The sequence below is a fragment of the Candoia aspera genome, chromosome 2 (assembly GCF_035149785.1).
Source record: "Candoia aspera isolate rCanAsp1 chromosome 2, rCanAsp1.hap2, whole genome shotgun sequence".
Taxonomy (NCBI): domain Eukaryota; kingdom Metazoa; phylum Chordata; class Lepidosauria; order Squamata; family Boidae; genus Candoia; species Candoia aspera.
In genome coordinates, this window is record NC_086154.1 from 263,740,216 (window position 1) to 263,756,280 (window position 16,065).

At 48.9% G+C, this 16,065-nt stretch overlaps 1 protein-coding gene across 1 annotated transcript in view; it reads left to right on the forward strand.

Moving 5' to 3' along the window:
• ARID3C (AT-rich interaction domain 3C) overlaps positions 1-16,065 on the forward strand; it is a 72,180-nt gene that overhangs the window by 48,420 nt on the left and 7,695 nt on the right. The gene's annotated exons all lie outside the window — the stretch shown is intronic.

The following is a 16,065-nucleotide window of genomic DNA, read 5'->3' on the forward strand; positions in this document are numbered from 1 at the left end:
GAAGGACTTGGGCATCCCTGCCTGTTTGTATCTAGCTGGCATGCGGGTGTGTGTGTGTGTGTCTGCCTCCCCACACCCTTTCCTTCCAGCACTTGCATCCTGAAGCCAGTCCTGCGTGCCTCTCTCCCAGTTAATTAGTGCAACATTAACCTCTGCCTGGGGTTTTACGTGCTATCGAGCGAAGGTTCATTAATCCAGCGGTTGGCAAAGGGATCTAATTGATGGCAACCTCCGGGCGGCGTCAGAGGCCGTGGGGGAGCCTTTGGAAATCGCTCTGCGGCTCGATGGGGTTTGGGAGGCGAGGTCAAAGGTTAAAGCATTTATCGAATGCCCTCAATTGCCGGCGCTTCCTGTTTATCCCAGTTGGGCTAGATAACAAAACTGGGCACCGATTTCCAATGCAGGAGGGCTGTCCGTCAAGGCCGCCGTGAACTGGCTTCGGCATTGAGGGGCTGAATTAGATGGTGGCGTCCACTCAGGGCTGCAGCAGGGTATGGTCAAGAAAGTCAAGATGGTGGCCGCAGCAGTGTGAACAAAGCTTTGCCTGCTTTTTGTGTGTGATGCACATAACAAACAGGCAGAGCTTCAGCTGCACCGTGGTGGGCACCATCTTGACTTTTTTGACCACACCTGCAGATGCCCTTCTGTTGTGTTCCAGTGCCAGGGTTAAGGATGCTAACAGCAAGAGTGCACCTGAGCTTATCCAGAATTCACTTCTTACTCCTGTGAACATGGGAAACGGTGCACAGCAGCAGGGGAGTGCTAAGGACTACCTGTTTGGAAGCAAGTCAGGGTGGGTTGGGGTCAAAAAAGTCAAGTTGGTGCCCACCATGGTGCAGTCAAAGCCCTGCCCATGTGTGTTGTGCTCACACAGTGAGTAAAAACGGGGCAGAGCTTTGATTTCCTGGTCACAAGCGTCTCTGGGAGCCCAACCGTTGGAGCTGAAGCTGTCCTGGTGCCATTGCACACGGAAGTCAGTCTGTGACTGTTCGTTAGGACAGGGAAGAGTAGAACCTCCATGCTCAGTAGCAGAGTACCTCCAAGTTCTGAATGTCTGAAAGAAGAAAGCTCAGCTGTGCATTCATGGTTTACTTGTGAATTGAACTAAAAAATGAACTGAATTGTTGGTGAGTTATTGAAGACAGAACAGGCTTGGAGGGGTGCATGAAAGAGATTTGAAGGTTTTTATATCTCATGGTGATGAGCTGGCCCAAGGTGACTGAGGATAACTGAGATCCAGGCTGCTCCCTGTGCCTCCTTGTGGGGTTTGCCCTGGAATATATTAAGAGAGAGCTCAGGCCTCATTCTCACAACCTTTCTTATCCTGGATAAACCTATTTTCTCGGTTTTCACAAGATACTCAATGGTTGGGATTCCCACAGTGCACTAAGTGACCGCCCAAAGGATAGTGAACCAAGATTAATGTTAGCTAGGGTTAGGAAGCTGAGTGAATGCCGCCCAGTTAAGCCTGTTGTGTGAATCCTGCTGCTTGAGATCCTGCCTCCCATCACAGGATCCGAGACAGTCTCCCCACATCATTTTCGGGTCCAGCCCCCCGTAAGTCAGAGTACAACCCACATCAGGTGTTTCAGCATGGGAAAGGCTGGGGTTTTTCTTCCCTGCAGAGCACATGACATGAAGAGACACGAAGAGCTGAGCCCCCTGGCATCTGCATAGCGCCACTCCTTCATTCGGAGGGGCATGGCTCTTTCAACCCCCACCCCCATGGCCTTTGGCACCTCGGCTCTTCCGCAGATCAAGAGCATCTCCCGCCCCTGCCTTCCAGGGCTCCTCTGTGCAGTTTGCACAGCACATGGCGGGTCTCGGACCCCAGTGAGCTAAGCTGCGTGCTGCAAGGGGAGGGACCTCCGAAACGAGGACACAGAAGACCTGAGGGTCTCTTGCCAATTTAACTGCAGACAGGCCTCCTTACCCCTCTTCAGTAGGATCAGGCTGACCCCTTTGGCACCATCCAGTGAGAATTCCCAACCAGCTGCCAAACAACTGGAAAGCGTCAAATCCACCAATGATGGGCTGAACACTGAGTGTTCCCCTGCTCTGTCTTCGAAGGAAGGAAGGAAGGAAGGAAGGAAGGAAGGAAGGAAGGAAGGAAGGAAGGAAGGAAGGATCTGGGCTGCCTGCAGATGACAGAGGGACCCCCTCCCCCAAGATGCATGGCACCTCCACTGTGTGCTTGCCCCTCATTATTCTCCCTGAACTAATTAACTGGCTTTTTCCTGCCTGCGATAAGGGTGCTAATTAAGAGCTTTCCTTGTGGCTGTACATCTATATTGGAAAGCCCTTTGTGAGGCTCCTGCAGAGGATCGAATCCCCCGGGGGTGGGGGTGGGGGCGCTGCTTCCCCCAGGAGGGGCCGTCAATGCCCATAGATTGCCGCTGGGAGAGATAAGGGCCCCTCCGCCCGAAGGAGAGAAATTGCGCTGAGCTGGGGGCTTAGCCTTCCTGCCGGTTCTAGGGAGAGGTCTGCTCTTCCCGCACAATTTGAGCCTCGCACAAGCGGCACGAGGAGATGGGGGCAGCCCCCACCAGTTGCGGTCCAGCCTTCCCTGATTTTGTGCGTGCCCCCCATGCTGGCTGGGGACACTGGCATCGCAGTTCAGCACCTGCAGAGGAAGTACTTGCGGATGGCCGCTGCCATCCTTGTCCAAAGGGGCACCTTCGTAAAAACCAGTCTCATGCTCAGACATTTCCTCAGTTCAGCAAAGAGTGCTGCAGGCATGACCTCCCAGAGCCCTGCAAAGTAGGCCAGGATTGATCCCCACCCCACAGCTGGGACGTGTTGCTGGCAAGTGGATGGTAGAACTGAAAATGTAGTTGTCTCCCAGCAAGATGAGAAGCAGAGTGGATGTCAGACTCGCGACTGTAGAAAGTGCACAACTGAAAGGTTATCCAAGGCTGGCGACTCTGCCCAGTCGCTTTGGATGCCGTTCAGCACAGCCCTTTTCCTGTGACCCACAAAGGCTGGAAACTTGCTTTGGGACAGCCTCTGGGAAGCAGGGTCCGAGCCCTTCCTAGGTCTGCCTCCGCTTCAGAATCCACATTCAGCTCCTTGCAGGCAGCCATAAATCTGTCTGCCCTGCCACGATGACCCCCTCCCCGCACATTGCTCGGTGGTGATGCGTTACTCCCCGAGAAGAACAGGTTGTTTTTTACAATGTTTGTCCAAGCTGGGTGTTTCCAGAGAAACTTGTTCTTCCGGATCCTGCTCCCCTTGCAGGGCCAGCCGCTTCTGGGTGGGAGCCTGATTGCGCAGGGGGAGGAGGGTCCTGAGCAGCGCTGGCAGAGGTGAAGAAGAGGCTGGGGGAGCATGGGCATCGGCAGCTGTCTGGGCTGGGGGTCTGGCGCCGTCCTGCTGGCAGGATGGGACTGCTTCCCTACCCCTTGTCTTTGCGCAAGCAGTCCCCCACCCACCCCACCCACCCAGCTGTGGGTGGCTTGGCTGACCCTTGGCAGACAGGTGCCCTGGCCTCCCAGTGGCTGACCAGGCAGGTCCATCCTGTCTGGCCAGTAGTTTCTTCTCTCTTTGACCTTCTAGATGCCCAGCAGGGTGTCTCTGCTGAGGGACCTTGGCTGTTGAAGTTCTCCTCCGCAGAAGGGGGACACTCTGGACATGACAGAGGAATTTGCGCAATTTAGATAGGGAAATAAATGTGCTGCTCTCTGCACCGTCGGCCTTCTTTGATGGACTGCTTAGTTTGTGCTTGTACATGGGAAGGTTCCCAGAGCAGCTTCATAATAATTAAAACCGGACTGTCTCTGGCCTCAGGGCTCCCCGTCCCCAAAGGTACAACCCAGAAGGCAAAACCTAAATGCTTTGTGATTCTTCTGGGGACCAGCTGGGGTGAAAATGAGTCTTGTCAGCCTCCCCAAAGCCGACGTTGGTCTTTCTTCTTATGGGAGAGTTGGGGGACAGGAGACAGTCCAAGCCGTCTGGATGGCGGCCCCCAGGCCTGGGAGAGCTGGTCTGGAGCTGGATGGCCCCGGGGGCCCCTCCAGAGAAAGTTGCTTCCTTGTTCCACCCCCCCCCCCAGTCCTTTGAAACAGGTGCAGTTCCAAGGGACGACACCAACAGGTTCTACAGTCTTACATTTTACAGTTTAAATTTAAATTTAAAACTGTAGTTTTAAATTTTTAAGTTTAAATTTAGTACTTTGAAGTTTTAAAATTTACAGTTTTAAATTTTCTCCAGTGTTAATCTGGAGAAGGCTCCAGCACCACCACCCCATCCAACGTTGGCAGGTCCGTTCCTGCAGATTAAGAGCGAGGATGCTTGGGGGGGGGGGGTGGATGCCAAACCAGCATAAGTAATGAGGTTTTTTTGGGGGGGGGGTTAGGTTGGCAAATATGTCCCTGCACCTCTTGAATCACACTCAGTGTGTTAGATATGAAAAACACGAGAACTGGACCAGAGATTTCTGAAAAGGAACTTACTTTATTTGAAGCGGTTTGCAAAGCGCGGTGGGCACCTTGACCAGGCTACGCAGAGTCCGATCAAAAGGAAAGATGCCACACACAAAATTACAAATACACACTTTCTTATACCTTTCCCTGTCCAGCCTCCCCCTTCTCCTTTCTGGCCTGTTTACCCATTGGCTGGGCACTCAGACGCACAATCTTCCGACCGCCTCATTCCCTGGACCCCTCTATCTTATTTTGCTTATGCTTGTAAAAGCCTATTTTGAAGCATTTGAAACATTCCAAGGTTTTCACACAGTGAAATCCTCATAGGACAATATCTCATATGGTTACATTTACTCTATCTCCTTTGCTTAGCACACCCTGGAGGAGCCTTTGTTCATATGTCTCCTCTGTTGGTCAGTGTTAGGCTAATTAGTTAGAGACCAATTGCTTCCCTTTGTTTCTTTTGAAAGAGTTCTTACTTGTAAGCCACCTCATTGGCCCAAGGCTTTTACACATGTAAACCTTTACCTGTGTTAACTGTCTCTTTCTGTCTGCGTGTTAGTTTAATTATTTATCATTGTGTTACTCACTAGCTTAAACTTTGCTATTAACTAATATTAGTATTTACACCTTAAAATCTCCCCCAACCAAGATCTATATGATATTGCCTTATAATATCAATAATAATTGGTATTATTATTATTTTTACAAATTGTATTATTCCATATACCACAATCCCCCCTTTTAATTTTTATCAGTTTGTTCAATTTGTAACTCGAATTGTTGTAAAACGTTTCTTGCCTCTAGATATCCTTGAGTATCGTGGCTCCCCAAGCTTTGGTACATTATTGATTTTGGAGGCATCATGCTTTTGATTGTACTTTGGACAATGCTTTTGATAAGGGGGATAGGATCCCCATCATTAGAGCTTGTTTCCAACTACTGAATAACCCCCGCCCCCAAATCCCTCTTGTCCTATATCTAGGGGCCCTTTCCATCCACCAAACCAAGAATCCAGCAACCCTGCAAGGGAGGTGTCTACCCCCGAACCCTCAGCCAACTCCCCAGACAGTGCAGCCAGACCCTGCAAGGCCCAAGCAACAGTTCCATCGGGGGCTGTGCTGCCCGGAATAAAGGCACAACAGCTCCCCCCCCCAGCACCACACAGACTCCCCCTTTCTCTGCCAACAGCACATCCAATGCCATTCCACTCTCCCAGGCCACCCCACTAGTGGCATCCACCCATTCTGCAATACCCTTCACAACATCTCCGGTACAGTTCATGAACCCCTGTTGGCCACAATAGATTTAGTTGATCCAATCCACATCCCCGGTAGACCATCACCCACCAAAACAGAAAGGATTCAAATCCCGCCAAAGTTTGGCCTCTAGCCCTGAACTCATCCGGCACTCCCCTAGGCACTCCCACCCTGTCTACACACACTTCACTGTCAAATGATCCTCCCGGTGCATCCCTCTTATTCCTTCTGGGTTTTAAAGTACCCCTTTTAAATGCAAGAGTAAATGGAATGGCCACTTAGCTGCTGCTCACAAGCAAGCTGGCCAGCCTTGTGCTTTAGCTGCTTAGAGAAGTTTGCCACAGGCCGTTTTCAATTTCCCAATTTCTGAGTTAGTACCCCATTTGCAACCCCTTTGTTTTCGGAAGCAAACAAAAGAAAACAAAACAAAAGGCTTCCTCAGGTTGGCAAACCTAGAGCTGGAGCTTTCTCTTCCCCCGTAAGACTTTATATTATCTCAAAAGGGGAGAGCCCCAGTCTTTCGGATGCCTGAATACTTATTCTCAGGAGAGCAATTGGCAAGGCCTGGGGCCACCTCAATTTCGCCTCCTGAGCCAATTTTGCCACTGCCCTCTTTAAGAGCCCATCAGCCTTTTCTAAATGCATGTCCACCATGAAGAGTTGTCAACCCACACAACCAGCAATTAAGATATGTAGCCTGACAAGCTATTTTCTGAGTTAAAGCTATTAAGGTGTTAAATTTTTCACCCTCCTTCAATAGTTGTTCATCAGTCCACTCGTGACTCAGGCGCCAGCCTATAAGGCTAACAAATTCAAACCAGTGGATTAACCATAGTTCCATACTACAGGTAGGCTGGATTTCAGAATTGTATCTTAATACCTTTTCATATGAAAATATAAATTCCCTATTGTTCTAAATTGAGTACATCTTCAAAGCTTCCCTTGAACCCTGTGACTCTCTTTTCCAGGTTCAGGGACCCGTATGGTCATCAAAACTACAAGGTATTAGACAAAAAAGTTCAGGCGCAATTTTTTCTTTTTCTGCACAGTTCAGTGCCCAGCAGTATTTGGCAACACCAGTGTCTTCTTTAGGGTTTCTCCCAACTCAGTTGCTGACTCTCCTCCGTCTGGTTTAACTCGATTTCCAGACTTAAAAGGATGCGTCTGCTGTTCCAACAGTAGGGCTCTGTGTTCCTGTAGATAAGGAGACAAGGACAAGACTTGCGCAGATAACTGTTTCAAATACTTGAAGACAAATTTCTTCCCCATGGCATGCATGTCTCCTACTTCTCCACTAAGAATTCCAAGATAGAGTCACCCATCTCAAATGGACTGACTCCTAGTCTTTTCTTAGGAGCAATCCAGAGACTTAGTATTGTCACTAAAAAGGCCTGTGTCCATGTTAATGCTGCCTTTGGTCCTAGCCCCTCCAAGTGTCTTTTCAGCCTATAAAGAAAGCCTTTCACCCATTCTAAGAAACAGTTCACCCCAGGGCCACCCCCCTTTGGAGGTTCCCCTGGAGTTGAACCTGGTTGGTCTTTGGGTTGTCCTTTTGGCATACCACATATTTCTCACACACACCTGTTTGGCTTTCAAAAAGATTCCAGGACAAATAAATATTCTAGACACACAATCCCCTAAAGCGTTTGTCCCATGTGACTAGATTGGTAAGTGTAGTTTTGGGATATATCTAAAAACTATTTTGGATAAAACTAATTTTTCTGCCCTAGCAAAACACCACCCTAAGTAGGTAGGCTAGCCATCTCTTCGCCACCTAACCCAATTGTTTAAATAACAAGTCTTTTCCAAAAGCCCCAGAATTGGGTCAAGACTTTCACAGCCAGACCACTAATTTTAACAACTTCATTTCTCTTTTTCAATCACAAAAAGAAAGCATTGACATAAGAGCCCATCTAATGTTTGGACTGTTTCCATAACCAAAATTGTCAAAACAAAAACAAAAACAAAAATTCAGATAGATCATACCAGTCCATGGAGGCTCTACTAAACCCATATATTGTCCAAATTTTTTCTCCCTTTCCTGTTTTTATATCATCATGTGCTATGTTGAGGAGTGATTAAAATTTAATCCATATAAAATTTATAAAAACACACACTTTTCTAAAAACTAGAATGGCAGGGGCAGAGCAGAGTGGAGCTGTGAGAGCAAAGGGGTGCCCCCCCCTTCTCTGAGTCATTGCTTCTCTGAAACTGCCCACATTTCCCCCCCCTACAGCAGCAGCTGCAGAAAGAGAAATCTCTGAAACTTAAAAGATTGTCCCTGATGTGTGTAAAGGCACTGCAAAAGGAAGAATCCTAAAAAGATGGGGGAGTAAAGGATCTTCTGTAAAAGCATTGCCCCTCCCCTCTGTCACCCTTCTGTCCCCTCATCTGGATCCTCAAGCCTGTAACAAGCAGGCAAGAGGCAGACTGAAGGGGGAAGTTTGGGTGAGACTGGGCAAATAATGAAACACACATACACCTCAAACAATTAAAAAAAGTGGGAAAGGATTGACAAAAACCTTTCAACTTTCCCATCATATGCATTCAAATTACATAAATCACAACACACACACACAAAACCTAAGGAATAGACTCACACAATCTCTCAACTCTCTTTTCACAACTCAAAACAGTTTCTCAACCTTACATGTATGCGCACATTCAGACAAACATATGTTCTTAAAAAGAAAACCGCACACCAATGCCTCAACAGGCTGTTGCCACATGCAATCCATCACAGCCCTGCAAGAACACAGAAGCTCTTCCTCCCTGCCTCTCAGCCAGGAGAAAGGAATGCTTTATTAAAAGGGCGATAGCTCCCATCAAGATGAATCTAGCCGCTCCCAGGCCTATTGGAGACAATCCACACTCAACTGCCCTATTGTGATTCAACTCAACTTCCTTCCCAGAGAGCCTGCGTCTCTCCAGGGCCTTTCCGCGCCTGTCTGTTTCCCGAGCTTTCCATCCCATGGAATACCTCCTCGACCAATCTTCCGAGAATTCCCCTGCCTCCCCCTCTTTGGGGCCGCAAACCTTGAGTTAAAAACAAGGCAATTCATCTTTCTTTTTCTCTCTTCCTCCTGGGGTTGCCCTGCAAACACCCTGTTCATTTATGGGCTCTGCCAGAATATCCTCCCAACCTTCCTCTTTTCTTTCCTATTTCAATAATCATCCTCTGTTCCTCCAGTGTCGGGAAGACTGATAACAAAGTCTGAATATCTTGTCACCTTGGATTGTGGGTTTGCATCAATCCAATCCACAGACTCTCAGCTAAATCACTGACACTTCATCCATCCAACCTTCCATCCACATACAGTTGCCAATCCTCAGCTCTTGTTTCCAAATTCGAATTAAGCAAACAACACAAAACACAAGGCTTGTGTTCCTCAGTGTGACCTTTGGTATGCCCTTTGCATAATTGGTTTAGTTACTATTTCTATCCCTTCTGGCAACATTAGTTTATTGTTACTGCCCCATGGGTAATCCAGCTTGCTTCTTCCTCTGGGGTTAGGATAACTTTACTTAAGCTCCTGTAAGTGTGGTGTTATTACAGGGAAAAACTTCTTTCCCTTTAGTCCCCTCTCTAACCATATTTTTCCAAAATTGTGTACCACCCCATAGGCATTCTTTCTCTCAAGTCATCTCAACATCACAAGTTAATTCTTATTTCTCCTTCACTTTATTTAATTCACTTTTACTCAATTCCCTTCCACACAAATTAAATTGGTCACCTACTCACAGCACTGAACACATGGCACAATCAAATCCCATGTCCCTCCATTCACAGCAAATAACAGACGGGATTGCATAGCCAAAAATTTGGAAGACCCGCAGCCTGGCCAGAGCTATGGATTTCCAAAAACTTGACGCATTCCCCTTTTACTGCGGAGGAATTCAGTTCTATAAAGGGACAGACTCACGTTTAACTCCTTAAGGGACAAGCTCACATAGCTTTTCTCTCCTCAGCTCAGGACAGATGCCCATGCCACATACACACACATGAGCACACACAGACTCTCTGCACCATTTCCCTCAACAAATATACATACCAATACACAGGCAACTACCTACAAACAGAAAACATTTTCCGCATACTCATACTACTCTCTGACAGTCCTGAAGGACTCCCAGGATTGATTTCTACCAGTTCTCTTCTTCCCCGCCATTTCCACACCTATCCTTTCCTCATCTCTGAGTGGCGGCGTCCTGCTGTGTTCCCTTTGTTCCATAACCTCCCTTATTGTCGCTACCCTGATCCTGCCCTTCTGCTTACATTTTTCACTGTTTCTTTTTGTACATAGATTTTCTGCGTTTCCTTTAAGAAATCCTCTATATTCTCCTCAGCCCATCTTGGTTACTGCCTTCTCTCACCCTGATCCTTGATCAGCACTAGCCCCTCTCGAAGGCATTCCTCATCGCTGCTGTCCTCTTTACTTACAAAAATGCCTGTGGGCGGGTCTGGCCCTTCCCAAGACACATGATACTAGACTTCTACATAAGGCACCTGGTCCGTGAGACCATTCCCTCCCACATAGTCCTTTAACTGAGTGACTTCTTTACCTAATTGCCATTTCTTTACCATTTTTCTATAGGGTTTCTTTTCCCAATTCTCCAACAAGAGTCCGAGCAGACTCTCTTTAGGTATACTTTGAAGGGACCGTTCCTTTCCTCCGGAACTTTTAGTGTTGCCCATATTTGGTTATCGCCTTCTTTCACCCGGATTATGGGGCCCCTTCTCGATCGTCTGGTTGTTTTACACCCAAAGTAGAGTACTCCAGCCCACGCTGGATTTGCTTTTCAGCAATTTTAAGCCTCTGACTGTCGGGGGTAAAACCGGGCCGGCCTCCCAGCAAGCGCTGGCTAGTTTTAAAGTCCAACCTCAACCTATGGCATCGAGAAGAGTTTCAAGAAGCGTTCCCAATCGTCCCAGAGCGGACACAACAACCTCGGGAGTTACCCAGAAGGGAATTTACCGTTGCCTCTATTGGTTCCTCAGACTCTCCCTTCCCAGTTTTTCCTCGATCCAGTTATTCACTTCCGCTTCTCCCCTTCTCCGGCCAATCCCCTCTCGGGGGTATGGAACCGCGGTGTTTTGGGGATCCACTCTCGCTCCGCCTTGCCAGCCTCTGAGGCCCTCGGGGCGTCACACACACACACTTTCACTGGATCTCCGAACCTGGAGAGACCTACCCAATCCCCCAACCGCCCAGGTGTCTTAAAGTGGCGCTCTGTTTCCACCAAGTCTACTCACCTGGGTCCACGCGTGGAGTTTCCCGGCCTTTTACAGGGGCTGCAACATCACCCTTCTGACATCCCTCACCCTTCCTTTTTTCCTTTTCAGAGTGCTCCGATGGTCCGTCCTTTTTGTTCGTTTGGCTCGAACACCTCTGCTCTCAGGCCGGAGTCTCCACGTTCCGCCCTCCTGGCTACCTAAAACTGGGTAGGACGCGTCTTCCAGGGGGTCAGACCGTGGCCCCCATCCGGCCCCGAGGTGCTGTGCAGAGCCCCACGTTGGGCGCCAATTTGTTAGATATGAAAAACACGAGAACTGGACCAGAGATTTCTGAAAAGGAACTTACTTTATTTGAAGCGGTTTGCAAAGCGCGGTGGGCACCTTGACCAGGCTACGCAGAGTCCGATCAAAAGGAAAGATGCCACACACAAAATTACAAATACACACTTTCTTATACCTTTCCCTGTCCAGCCTCCCCCTTCTCCTTTCTGGCCTGTTTACCCATTGGCTGGGCACTCAGACGCACAATCTTCCGACCGCCTCATTCCCTGGACCCCTCTATCTTATTTTGCTTATGCTTGTAAAAGCCTATTTTGAAGCATTTGAAACATTCCAAGGTTTTCACACAGTGAAATCCTCATAGGACAATATCTCATATGGTTACATTTACTCTATCTCCTTTGCTTAGCACACCCTGGAGGAGCCTTTGTTCATATGTCTCCTCTGTTGGTCAGTGTTAGGCTAATTAGTTAGAGACCAATTGCTTCCCTTTGTTTCTTTTGAAAGAGTTCTTACTTGTAAGCCACCTCATTGGCCCAAGGCTTTTACACATGTAAACCTTTACCTGTGTTAACTGTCTCTTTCTGTCTGCGTGTTAGTTTAATTATTTATCATTGTGTTACTCACTAGCTTAAACTTTGCTATTAACTAATATTAGTATTTACACCTTAAAATCTCCCCCAACCAAGATCTATATGATATTGCCTTATAATATCAATAATAATTGGTATTATTATTATTTTTACAAATTGTATTATTCCATATACCACAAGTGCCTCTTTCATTTTTTAAACTAGAAACGGCTTTACATGAGGTCTGGCTATAGGTGTGTTCTTACAGCCTGTTTAACCAGGTCATTTAATTCACATAACCTGCCAAGCTTGGTTAGTGCCAACTGGTATAGGTTTTTTGCGGGGGAATTAACGTGTTGTGTGAATGTAGCTGGTTGGTTTGTTCCTAAGTTAGAGGAGGATATGGTAAATTCAGCAACCTGTTATACGATGCACCTGGTTACTTTTGCTTAACGTGGGTCCTGTTGGTGTGACCACAGGGGTTAATACTTCGTATGAATGCCCAAGTTCAGCAAATGAATTCAGCCAATTTACCTGAAGGGTCAGCAGAAGCCACAATGTCATCCAAATGAGGACATGTGCATCACAATGTCCTCACATTTATTTTTCATTCTAATTTATATAGCTACTCACCTCATATATGTGAATCTGGATTGCTTACAGTCAGTTAAAACAATGTAAAAACAGCTAAACAATGCAACAGTTTAAAACAATACAAGAACAGATAGAAAAATCATAACGAAAAATCATGGAATTCACGGCCAAGGTAATCTCACCTACCAGGAGCACTCAGTACAGCCATTGTGTTGGCTCCACCCCGTGCGTAACGTGATTATATCATTTGTGCAGGTTATGCCATCGGATCCTGCGTGCGATGAGGTCACAGGGGGTGTGGCCTTGCTTCGCCTCCCTGCAGGCCCCTATAACTGAACAGACCGTGTTTTCCCTGGGGCTAAGCTGACACCCCTGAGGCAACCTTGGGGGGTGGGGGGGAGGGATTAAGCTATAGAGACAACAGCCTAGAGGCTTGTGGTTGTTCATTCGTTCAGTCGCTTCCGACTCTTTGTGACTTCATGGACCAGCCCACGCCAGAGCTCTGCAAAAATTACCTTTTTCTGGGCATGCTGCTTCTGTAGCCATTTGCATTCCTTCTGCCACCTGGAGGATGAAAAGGGGGCAGAAATGATGGGGGTAGACGCCCCTACCCCCTGCTGTCTGCAATAGTGCCAGCTCAGGCCGTGCCAGTCCCAGACTTTTTGTGATTTTTTTTTTTAATCACTGCTTGGAGGACTGATAAAATGGCCACCAGCTGAATCTTGCACAGAAGGCTCAGACAGCAAGTCTACCATTCAGAATCTCTGTGCTGGACCACAGCCCCCATCATCTCCACCTTGCACCACTAAGAGAGGCAGGGAGACTTGTAGCATTCCTCCCATCTGGAGGACATGGGGCCGGAGGTGGAAGATGGGGTCGGCCCCCTCTCATGCTCCTTCGGCATGTGAGAGAAGGGGGTACCTTAGGGCACTTCCCACCCCCCAAGAGATAGAAAAGAGCATGCTCACCGGGTGGTCCAGTCCGGTTCCTGGGGCGCGGGATTGTCCCAGCATTTCTGAAAATCAGTGGATGGAGAAATGCGCCTGTCTGTTTTTTTTCTCTCAGCAATAAGAGAGTAGTTGCTTCTGGAATACCTTGAATGGAAGGTATTTACTGCTGGGGTGGCCAAACAATGCATCGGATCCTGTTTTTCATTGTAGACATTGTAGGAGGAGATGGAGTTAATCTCTGGTAGCCCCAGATCAGAAGTCTGGTAGCGCCTTTTCCCATACGCAAATTTCATTAAAAGGCATATACCACTTATTTCAGCGCGGTCATAACTTCGAACAGTCGCTAAACGGATGGTGGTAATTCAAGGGCTACCTGTATCAGACTTCTGATTTTCACTTTCATTGAAAATCAGCCTCATCCCCAGGGGAGATACTACAAAGGAACTTGGGGGGGGTCTTCTCTTTCCTAAAACAGTTGGAGAATTTCTCCTTTCCCAGAAAAAAATCCAGAAACCTCCCCCACCCAGTTTCTCTGCCTAGGCAATTTCCAGAGGCCATTGGTGCCCACCTCTGAGCAGACCCAGTGGGACCATTTCCCCAGATGCTCACACACCCACAGATCCCTTTCTGTATGAACCCCGATACCAAGGCAGGGGCCCACCGTTGCCCCCGGAACACCGAGCCTGTTGCCTTTGCTGCAGGGCACAAAAAACGAGCACCCCCCCACCCCTGCTTTGCACCCTGGCCTTTCCTCTTTATCAAATACAGACGACACAGCCAGAATGAGCAGGCGGGAAAGAATAAAGCGAGCCATTTTTCAAGCTTATGAGGAGTATCCCAGCCAATATCGGGCCCATAAATTAGGGGGGCGAGGAAGCGGTGCTGGGTGGCAGCTGGGCTTGAGCCGAGCGGCGAGGGCTGATGGGCCTCTGCCGCAGATGGATGGGGTTTCGATCGCCCTGCAGGTTCGGCGCTTTCCCTGCTCTCGTTCCAGAAGAAAAGAAGGTATAAATTAAGAGCTTTTCTTTGTGCGTTGACGGTGGCAGCTGCCGCCTTGTGCTCTTCCCGGGTACGTGCGAGGACGAGAGCTGGGCACATCGCAAGCCCACCCCCACCTCCTCCCTTTTGTCAGGCCCAGCCGAAGAACTTCAGTGAATCGATCCAGGCAAACTCCAGTTCTTCATTTGCTCACATGGTGCGGACAGAACCTTGCCAGACCAAAGTGACTCTAACTCACCTGAGGGGGAAGTAACCTGGGAAGGCTGTAGGGTGGGGCCGCCCTGAGCCTCCTCGTTGCCTCCCAGACCGGGCCTCCTCTTATCTCCTCCACCTCCTTGGAATGTGCCCCCTCCTTCAGGAGAACCAGCAGCACCACCAAAGCCCACCACACCTTTGCCATCAGAGGGCGCTTTCTGAGTCCCTTTCGGTCCCTCCCAAGGCATTGGGCTTCTGACTTGCACCAAGGGGCTCAACAGAAAGGGTGCCCCGAGTCTTGGCTCCTGCGGGTATTGCGGACGGGGTTTTCTTGGCAACCAGACCAAAGTGGTTTGCTGCCTCTCAAAGGTGTTTTTTGGAGTTCCAGTCTAAGATTTCCTGGGGGTCTCCCATCCAAATCCTCACCAGGCTGTCCCAGCACTAACTCCCGTTCAACTATTAACCAAGGAAGCTAACCGGCTGAGTTGTGCTGCTCTGTGGCTGCAGTAAAGATTGATTTGTTACGGCTGGATGGGATGAGCTTCCAAGCCTGGGGAATGTCCAGGGCTCTGCTGCTTCTCAAATGGGTGCCCCAGCAGGCGAGGCTTCTGCGTCCCAGCAGGGGGGCTGGCTGTGTTTTTAACTGCTGGCCTGGGGTGCTTTTGGGAATTTGTCCCTTCTGCCAAACCAAATGGAGCCTGTGGAAGTGTGCTGAATCTGTTGGTGCTGCCAGCTTGGAATGGGAAAGCTTACCCAGGGGCTGGTTCTGTGCTGGATCCGCGTTGCTTGGGGCCCTTGTGATTCACCCAGCCACAAAGAAATGAATGTCGGCTTGCAATTTTTAACTTGCCGGTTGGTCCAATGAGCAAGCCGTCCCTGGGACTTCCATTTGAGAGGGCGATCCTCAGGCCTGCCTGATCTTTTCATTTCTGGTGCTTTGCCTACAGAAGCCATATTTTAAAGGGCTGCTTTTGAGAGTCTGCCACGATGGCTAACCCACCTCTGCCCTTCCAGGCTTTGGAAGGCAGCTGCTTGTCACCCCAAGGGCACAGATTTCTGGTGGCCGTGGTGATGTCCCACCTGTCTTGACATCCTTGCACAAAGGATGCAAGTTTCATCATTGGCACCATGGAATCTTTATTTTATTTTCATTTATTTTTCAAATTTTGCCACTGCCCGTCTCCCCCCACCACTGGGCGGTTTTGTTCTTGTTGCTGGGAACATCACTTGCTCCCCACTTCTCCCCCACTCCCAAAAGGTTGGGGTGGGCTGTGGCGGGAAAGGGCCTTGGCGCCTCTTGCGTTTGGGTCGTCTCCTCCTGTTAGTGACTCACCTGCGCTCACTGCCTCGCCACCGCCAGCACTGTTGGGGGCATTATCGGCTTACGAAACTGTCAGCCTGTCAGAAAGCTGGTTAATCGCGTTTGGCCTCCCCCCAGAAGGGCTTGCGATAATCGCTTCCCTTCTGGACAGGGCGATTTCTGTTAAGGGGAGGAGGCAGCAAATGGGGCTGTGGGCCTGGGGACAAGGAGGGGCCTTACCAAGGGTCCTTGCCCAAAGA